Genomic DNA, 10,839 nt, shown 5'->3' on the forward strand with positions numbered 1-10,839 from the left:
CGTGCAGCCTCCTGCTGTGTATAGATGGCTGCGTGCGGCCTCCCGCTGAGTATAGATGGTACGTGCGGCCTCCTGCTGTGTATAGATGGCTACGTGCAGCCTCCCGCTGAGTATAGATGGCACCGTGTGGCCTCCTGCTGTGTATAGATGGCTACGTGCGGCCTCCCGCTGTGTATAGATGGCTACGTGCGGCCTCCTGCTGTGTATAGATGGCTATGTGCGGCCTCCCGCTGTGTATAGATGGCTACATACGGCCTCCCCCTGTGTATAGATGGCTACGTGCGGCCTCCCGCTGTGTATAGATGGCTACGTGAGCTCAATATTAAGCCATACAATTAATGTAAGGCTATGTGCCCATGATGCAGAAATGCTCCGGATTTTTATTGAGCATTTCTGCATCTCCCTGGCAGAAAAAACGCATGCGGATTGTACATGCGTTTTTCCTGCCAGGGACAAGCGGATGTGAAGCGTTCTTCACATGCATTTCTGCATGCGGGTTGACAAGCGCTTTCCAAGCGATTTTAGCATCACTTGGAAAGTGCTTGACAACTTGGTCACACTATATAAAACCATGTAACCAGCATGGATTTATGTAGTGTGACCGTAAAAAAATGGTAAAAAATAAAAAATAAATATATAATTACCTTCTGATGGCCTGCCGACGTCAGCGGTCGCGTGACCCGTCACATGACTAAATGACATCACGGCAGGTCCTTTTCAGACCATCGCGAGCTACCGGCAAGCCAGGACGCATCGGATAAATACACCGGGGGCCATCAGAATGTAAGTATAATATTTATTTTTTATTTTATTCTTTTTTTACAGGTTCTATGGTACTCGGGTCCAGAGGAGAGTCTCCTCTTCTCCAAACCCGGGTACCATCCACACATTGAAATGCATGGAATCCGCATGTACAGATGCAGTGATGCGGATTCCATGCGTTCCAATGCAAGTCAATGGCGGCGAAAACGCCGAGCTTCCGTAAAATAATTGGTAATGCTGCGGATTTTTCCGCAATGATAATCCGCAGCGGAAATTTCCGCAGCATGTGCAGAGCACATGCGGATTATCATTGGGGAACATGGCAGACCTTCTACCAAGCGTTTAAGTGTTTCTGCAGCGGAATTGCCGCTGCGGAAACGCTTAAAAAACGCATAGTGGGCACACAGCCTAAAATAAATTATTATAATTAATATTGTGCCAAATTAATTTCACATGAACTATCACATGATCTATCACAGGGGATCATGTGACATGTGATACATCAGGTGTGTGTGTGGGGGGGAGGGGGCGTGCCTTCTAAACTGCCCGGGGCCCTTGCTACTCTTAATCCACCCCTGGAGACACTGTATGTGCCCATGATCTGTTCTAGCACTATTACATTGTAATGGCAGACACTGTATGTGCCCATGCTCTGTTCTCTCAGTATTACATAGTAATGGCAGAAACTGTATGTGCCCATGCTCTGTTCTCCCACTATTACATAGTAATGGCAGAAACTGTATGTGCCCATGCTCTGTTCTCCCACTATTACATAGTAATGGCAGACACTGTATCTGCCCATGCTCTGTACTCCCACTATTACATAGTAATGGCAGACACTGTATGTGTCCATGCTCTGTACTCCCACTATTACATAGTAATGGCAGACACTGTATGTGTCCATGCTCTGTTCTCCCACTATTACATTGTAATGGCAGACACTGTATGTGCCCATGCACTGTTCTCCCAGTATTACATAGTAATGGCAGACACTGTATGTGCCCATGATCTGTTCTCCCACTATTACACAGTAATGGCAGACACTGTATGTGCCCATGCTCTGTTCTCCCACTATTACATTGTAATGGCAGACACTGTATGTGCCCATGCTCTGTACTCCCAGTATTACATAGTAATGGCAGACACTGTATGTGCCCATGCTCTGTTCTCCCAGTATTACATAGTAATGGCAGACACTGTATGTGCCCATGATCTGTTCTCCCACTATTACACAGTAATGGCAGACACTGTATGTGCCCATGCTCTGTTCTCCCACTATTACATTGTAATGGCAGACACTGTATGTGCCCATGCACTGTTCTCCCAGTATTACATAGTAATGGCAGACACTGTATGTGCCCATGCTCTGTTCTCCCAGTATTACATAGTAATGGCAGACACTGTATGTGCCCATGCTCTGTTCTCCCACTATTACATTGTAATGGCAGACACTGTATGTGCCCATGCTCTGTTCTCCCACTATTACACAGTAATGGCAGACACTGTATGTGCCCATGCTCTGTTCTCCTAGTATTACATAGTAATGGCAGACACTGTATGTGCCCATGCTCTGTTCTCCCACTATTACACAGTAATGGCAGACACTGTATGTGTCCGTGCTCTGTTCTCCTAGTATTACATAGTAATGGCAGACACTGTATGTGCCCATGCTCTGTTCTCCCACTATTGCATAGTAATGGCAAACACTGAATGTGCCCATGATCTGTTCTCCCACTATTACACAGTAATGGCAGACACTGTATGTGCCCATGCTCTGTTCTCCTAGTATTACATAGTAATGACAGACACTATGTGCCCATGCTCTGTTCTCCCACTATTACACAGTAATGGCAGACACTGTATGTGTCCATGCTCTGTTCTCCTAGTATTACATAGTAATGGCAGACACTGTATGTGCCCATGCTCTGTTCTCCCACTATTGCATAGTAATGGCAAACACTGTATGTGCCCATGCTCTGTACACCCACTACTACACAGTAATGGCAGACACTGTATGTGTCCATGCTCTGTTCTCTCACTATTACATAGTAATGGCAGACACTGTATGTGTCCATGCTCTGTTCTCCCACTATTACAGTAATGGCAGACACTGTATGTGCCCATGCTCTGTACACCCACTATTACACAGTAATGGCAGACACTGTATGTGTCCATGCTCTGTTCTCCCACTATTACATAGTAATGGCAGACACTGTATGTGTCCATGCTCTGTACTCCCACTATTACATAGTAATGGCAGAAACTGTATGTGTCCATGCTCTGTTCTCCCACTATTACATAGTAATGGCAGACACTGTATGTGCCCATGCTCTGTACACCCACTATTACATAGTAATGGCAGACACTGTATGTGCCCATGCTCTGTACTCCCAGTATTACATACTAATGGCAGACACTGTATGTGCCGATTCTCTGTACTCCCACTATTACATAGCAATGGCAGACACGGTATGTGCCCATACTCTGTTCTTCCACTATTAAAGTAATGGCAGACACTGTATATGCCCATGCTCTGTTCTCCCACTATTACATAGTAAAGGCAGACACTGTATGTGTCCATGCTCTGTTCTCCCACTATTACATAGTAATGGCAGACACTGTATGTGTCCATGCTCTGTTCTAATGGCAGACACTGTATGTGCCCATGCTCTGTACTCCCAGTATTACATAGTAATGGCAGACACTGTATGTGCCCATGCTCTGTTCTCCCAGTGTTACATAGTAATGGCAGACACTGTATGTGCCCATGCTCTGTACTCCCAGTATTACATAGTAATGGCAGACACTGTATGTGCCCATGCTCTGTTCTCCCAGTATTACATAGTAATGGCAGACACTGTATGTGTCCATGCTCTGTTCTCCCACTATTACATAGTAATGGCAGACACTGTATGTGTTCATGCTCTGTTCTCCCAATATTACATAGTAATGGCAGACACTGTATGTGCCCATGCTCTGTACTCCCAGTATTACATAGTAATGGCAGACACTGTATGTGCCCATGCTCTGTTCTCCCAGTATTACATAGTAATGGCAGACACTGTATGTGTCCATGCTCTGTTCTCCCACTATTACATAGTAATGGCAGACACTGTATGTGCCCATGCTCTGTACTCCCAGTATTACATAGTAATGGCAGACACTGTATGTGCCCATGCTCTGTTCTCCCAGTATTACATAGTAATGGCAGACACTGTATGTGCCCATGCTCTGTACTTCCAGTATTACATAGTAATGGCAGACACTGTATGTGCCCATGCTCTGTTCTCCCACTATTACATAGTAATGGCAGACACTGTATGTGTCCATGCTCTGTTTTCCCACTATTACATTGTAATGGCAGACACTGTATGTGCCCATGCTCTGTACTCCCAGTATTACATAGTAATGGCAGACACTGTATGTGTCCATGCTCTGTTCTCCCACTATTACATAGTAATGGCAGACACTGTATGTGTCCATGCTCTGTTCTCCCACTATTACATTGTAATGGCAGACACTGTATGTGCCCATGCTCTGTACTCCCAGTATTACATAGTAATGGCAGACACTGTATGTGTCCATGCTCTGTTCTCCCACTATTACATAGTAATTGCAGACACAGTATGTGCCCATGCTCTGTTCTCCCACTATTACACAGTAATGGCAGACACTGTATGAGCCGATGCTCTGTACTCCCACTAGTACAGTAATGGCAGACACTGTATGAGCCGATGCTCTGTACTCCCACTATTACAGTAATGGCAGACACTGTATGTGCCCATGCTCTGTTCTCCCACTATTACACAGTAATGGCAGACACTGTATGAGCCGATGCTCTGTACTCCCACTATTACAGTAATGGCAGACACTGTATGAGCCGATGCTCTGTACTCCCACTATTACATAGTAATGGCAGACACAGTATGTGCCCATGCTCTGTCCTCCCACTATTACACAGTAATGGTAGACACTGTATGAGCCGATGCTCTGTACTCCCACTATTACATAGTAATGGCAGACACTGTATGTGCCCATGCTCTGTTCTCCCACTATTACATAGTAACGGCAGACACTGTATGTGTCCATGCTCTGGTCTCCCACTATTACAGGAATGGCAGACACTGTATGTGCCCATGCTCTGTTCTCCCACTATTACAGTAATGGCAGACACTGTATGTGCCCATGCTCTGTTCTCCCACTATTTCACAGTAATGGCAGACGCTGTATGTGCCCATGCTGTGTTCTCCCACTATTCCACAGTAATGGCAGACACTGTATGTGTCCATGCTCTGTTCTCCCACTATTACAGTAATGGCAGACACTGTATGTGCCCATGCTCTGTTCTCCCACTATTCCACAGTAATGGCAGACGCTGTATGTGCCCATGCTGTGTTCTCCCACTATTCCACAGTAATGGCAGACACTGTATGTGTCCATGCTCTGTTCTCCCACTATTACATATTAATGGCAGACACTGTATGTGCCCATGCTGTGTTCTCCCACTATTCCACAGTAATGGCAGACACTGTATGTGTCCATGCTCTGTTCTCCCACTATTACATATTAATGGCAGACACTGTATGTGCCCATGCTCTGTTCTCCCACTATTACATAGTAATGGCAGACACTGTATGTGCCCATGCTCTGTTCTCCCACTATTCCATAGTAATGGCAGACACTGTATGTGCCCATGCTCTGTTCTCCCACTATTACAGTAATGGCAGACACTGTATGTGCCCATGCTCTGTTCTCCCACTATTCCACAGTAATGGCAGACGCTGTATGTGCCCATGCTGTGTTCTCCCACTATTCCACAGTAATGGCAGACACTGTATGTGTCCATGCTCTGTTCTCCCACTATTACATATTAATTGTAGACACTGTATGTGCCCATGCTCTGTTCTCCCACTATTACAGTAATGGCAGACACTGTATGTGCCCATGCTCTGTTCTCCCACTATTACATAGTAATGGCAGACACTGTATGTGCCCATGCTCTGTTCTCCCACTATTCCATAGTAATGGCAGGCACTGTATGTGCCCATGCTCTGTCCTCCCACTATTACATAGTAATAGCAGACACTGTATGTGCCCATGCTCTGTTCTCCCACTATTCCATAGTAATGGCAGACACTGTATGTGCCCATGCTCTGTTCTCCCACTATTACATAGCAATGGCAGACACTGTATGTGTCCATGCTCTGTTCTCCCACTATTACATAGTAATGGCAGACACTGTATGTGCCCATGCTCTGTTCTCCCACTGTTACAGTAATGGCAGACACTGTATGTGCCCATGCTCTGTTCTCCCACTGTTACAGTAATGGCAGACACTGTATGTGCCCATGCTCTGTTCTCCCACTATTACATAGTAATGGCAGACACTGTATGTGCCCATGCTCTGTTCTCCCACTATTCCATAGTAATGGCAGACACTGTATGTGCCCATGCTCTGTCCTCCCACTATTACATAGTAATGGCAGACACTGTATGTGCCCATGCTGTGTTCTCCCACTATTCCATAGTAATGGCAGACACTGTATGTGTCCATGCTCTGTTCTCCCACTATTACATAGCAATGGCAGACACTGTATGTGTCCATGCTCTGTTCTCCCACTATTACACAGTAATGGCAGACACTGTATGTGCCCATGCTCTGTTCTCCCACTGTTACAGTAATGGCAGACACTGTATGTGCCCATGCTCTGTTCTCCCACTGTTACAGTAATGGCAGACACTGTATGTGCCCATGCTCTGTTCTCCCACTATTACATAGTAATGGCAGACACTGTATGTGCCGATTCTCTGTACTCCCACTATTACATAGTAATGGCAGACACTGTATGTGCCGATGCTCTGTACTCCCACTGTTACAGTAATGGCAGACACTGTATGTGCCCATGCTCTGTTCTCCCACTGTTACAGTAATGGCATACACTGTATGTGCCCATGCTCTGTTCTCCCACTGTTACAGTAATGGCAGACACTGTATGTGCCCATGCTCTGTTCTCCCACTATTACATAGTAATGGCAGACACTGTATGTGCCCATGCTCTGAACTCCCAGTATTACATACTAATGGCAGACACTGTATGTGCCAATTCTCTGTACTCCCACTATTACATAGCAATGGCAGACAAGGTATGTGCCGATGCTCTGTACTCCCACTATTACAGTAATGGCAGACACTGTATGTGCCCATGCTCTGTACTCCCAGTATTACATAGTAATGGCAGACACTGTATGTGCCCATGCTCTGTACTCCCAGTATTACATAGTAATGGCAGACACTGTATGTGCCCATGCTCTGTTCTCCCACTATTACATAGTAATGGCAGACACTGAATGTGTCCATGCTCTGTACTCCCAGTATTACATACTAATGGCAGACACTGTATGTGTCCATGCTCTGTTCTCCCACTATTACAGTAATAGCAGACACTGTATGTGCCCATGCTCTGTTCTCCCACTATTACAGTAATGGCAGACACTGTATGTGCCCATGCTCTGTTCTCCCACTATTACAGTAATGGCAGACACTGTATGTGTCCATGCTCTGTTCTCCCACTATTACATAGTAATGGCAGACACTGTATGTGTCCATGCTCTGTACTCCCACTATTACAGTAATGGCAGACACTGTATGTGCCCATGCTCTGTTCTCCCAGTATTACACAGTAATGGCAGACACTGTATGTGCCCATGCTCTGTTCTCCCACTATTACATTGTAATGGCAGACACTGTATGTGCCCATGCTCTGTTCTCCCACTATTACATAGTAATGGCAGACACTGTATGTGCCCATGCTCTGTTCTCCCACTATTATATAGTAATGGCAGACACTGTATGTGCCCATGCTCTGTACTCCCACTATTACAGTAATGGCAGACACTGTATGTGTCCATGCTCTGTTCTCCCACTATTATATAGTAATGGCAGACACTGTATGTGCCCATGCTCTGTACTCCCACTATTACATAGTAATGGCAGACACTGTATGTGCCCATGCTCTGTTCTCCCACTATTAAATAGTAATGGCAGACACTGTATGTGCCCATGCTCTGTACTCCCACTATTACAGTAATGGCAGACACTGTATGTGCCCATGCTCTGTTCTCCCACTATTACATTGTAATGGCAGACACTGTATGTGCCCATGCTCTGTTCTCCCACTATTACATAGTAATGGCAGACACTGTATGTGCCCATGCTCTGTTCTCCCACTATTACACAGTAATGGCAGACACTGTATGTGCCCATGCTCTGTTCTCCTAGTATTACATAGTAATGGCAGACACTGTATGTGCCCATGCTCTGTTCTCCCACTATTACACAGTAATGGCAGACACTGTATGTGTCCATGCTCTGTTCTCCTAGTATTACATAGTAATGGCAGACACTGTATGTGCCCATGCTCTGTTCTCCCACTATTGCATAGTAATGGCAAACACTGTATGTGCCCATGCTCTGTACACCCACTACTACACAGTAATGGCAGACACTGTATGTGTCCATGCTCTGTTCTCTCACTATTACATAGTAATGGCAGACACTGTATGTGTCCATGCAATGTTCTCTCACTATTACATAGTAATGGCAGACACTGTATGTGCCCATGCTCTGTACTCCCACTATTACATAGTAATGGCAGACACTGTATGTGCCCATGCTCTGTACACCCACTATTACACAGTAATGGCAGACACTGTATGTGTCCATGCTCTGTTCTCCCACTGTTACAGTAATGGCAGACACTGTATGTGCCCATGCTCTGTACACCCACTATTACACAGTAATGGCAGACACTGTATGTGTCCATGCTCTGTTCTCCCACTATTACATAGTAATGGCAGACACTGTATGTGCCCATGCTCTGTACACCCACTATTACATAGTAATGGCAGACACTGTATGTGCCCATGCTCTGTACTCCCAGTATTACATACTAATGGCAGACACTATGTGCCGATTCTCTGTACTCCCACTATTACATAGCAATGGCAGACACGGTATGTGCCCATACTCTGTTCTTCCACTATTAAAGTAATGGCAGAAACTGTATATGCCCATGCTCTGTTCTCCCACTATTACATAGTAATGGCAGACACTGTATGTGCCCATGCTCTGTTCTCCCACTATTACATAGTAATGGCAGAAACTGTATGTGTCCATGCTCTGTTCTCCCACTATTACATAGTAATGGCAGACACTGTATGTGCCCATGCTCTGTACACCCACTATTACATAGTAATGGCAGACACTGTATGTGCCCATGCTCTGTACTCCCAGTATTACATACTAATGGCAGACACTGTATGTGCCGATTCTCTGTACTCCCACTATTACATAGCAATGGCAGACACGGTATGTGCCCATACTCTGTTCTTCCACTATTAAAGTAATGGCAGACACTGTATATGCCCATGCTCTGTTCTCCCACTATTACATAGTAATGGCAGACACTATGTGCCCATGCTCTGTACTCCCAGTATTACATAGTAATGGCAGACACTGTATGTGTCCATGCTCTGTTCTCCCACTATTACATAGTAATGGCAGACACTGTATGTGTCCATGCTCTGTTCTCCCACTATTACATAGTAATGGCAGACACTGTATGTGCCCATGCTCTGTACTCTCAGTATTACATAGTAATGGCAGACACTGTATGTGCCCATGCTCTGTTCTCCCAGTATTACATAGTAATGGCAGACACTGTATGTGCCCATGCTCTGTACTCCCAGTATTACATAGTAATGGCAGACACTGTATGTGCCCATGCTCTGTTCTCCCAGTATTACATAGTAATGGCAGACACTGTATGTGTCCATGCTCTGTTCTCCCACTATTACATAGTAATGGCAGACACTGTATGTGCCCATGCTCTGTACTCCCAGTATTACATAGTAATGGCAGACACTGTATGTGTACATGCTCTGTTCTCCCACTATTACGTAGTAATGGCAGACACTGTATGTGTCCATGCTCTGTTCTCCCACTATTACATAGTAATGGCAGACACTGTATGTGCCCATGCTCTGTTCTCCCACTATTACATAGTAATGGCAGACACTGTATGTGTCCATGCTCTGTTCTCCCACTATTACATAGTAATGGCAGACACTGTATGTGCCCATGCTCTGTACTCCCAGTATTACATAGTAATGGCAGACACTGTATGTGTCCATGCTCTGTTCTCCCACTATTACATAGTAATTGCAGACACAGTATGTGCCCATGCTCTGTTCTCCCACTATTACACAGTAATGGCAGACACTGTATGAGCCGATTCTCTGTACTCCCACTATTACAGTAATGGCAGACACTGTATGAGCCGATGCTCTGTACTCCCACTATTACAGTATTGGCAGACACTGTATGAGCCGATGCTCTGTACTCCCACTATTACAGTAATGGCAGACACTGTATGAGCCGATGCTCTGTACTCCCACTATTACATAGTAATGGCAGACACAGTATGTGCCCATGCTCTGTCCTCCCACTATTACACAGTAATGGCAGACACTGTATGTGCCCATGCTCTGTTCTCCCACTATTACATAGTAATGGCAGACACTGTATCTGCCCATGCTCTGTTCTCCCACTATTACATAGTAATGGCAGACACTGTATGTGCCCATGCTCTGTTCTCCCACTATTACAGTAATGGCAGACACTGTATGAGGCGATGCTCTGTCCTCCCACTATTACATAGTAATGGCAGACACTGTATGTGCCCATGCTCTGTCCTCCCACTATTACACATTAATGGTAGACACTGTATGAGCCGATGCGCTGTACTCCCACTATTACATAGTAATGGCAGACACTGTATGTGCCCATGCTCTGTTCTCCCACTATTACAGTAATGGCAGACACTGTATGTGCCCATGCTCCGTTCTCCCACTATTACAGTAATGGCAGACACTGTATGTGCCCATGCTCTGTACTCCCACTATTACAGTAATGGCAGACACTGTATGTGCCCATGCTCTGTTCTCCCACTATTACACAGTAATGGCAGACACTGTATGTGCCCATGCTCTGTCCTCCCACTATTACACAGTAATGGT

This window comes from Phyllobates terribilis, unplaced genomic scaffold (genome assembly GCF_046119375.1).
Source record: "Phyllobates terribilis strain yellow unplaced genomic scaffold, ASM4611937v1 Scaffold_1__5_contigs__length_1240528914, whole genome shotgun sequence".
In the NCBI taxonomy this organism is placed as follows: domain Eukaryota; kingdom Metazoa; phylum Chordata; class Amphibia; order Anura; family Dendrobatidae; genus Phyllobates; species Phyllobates terribilis.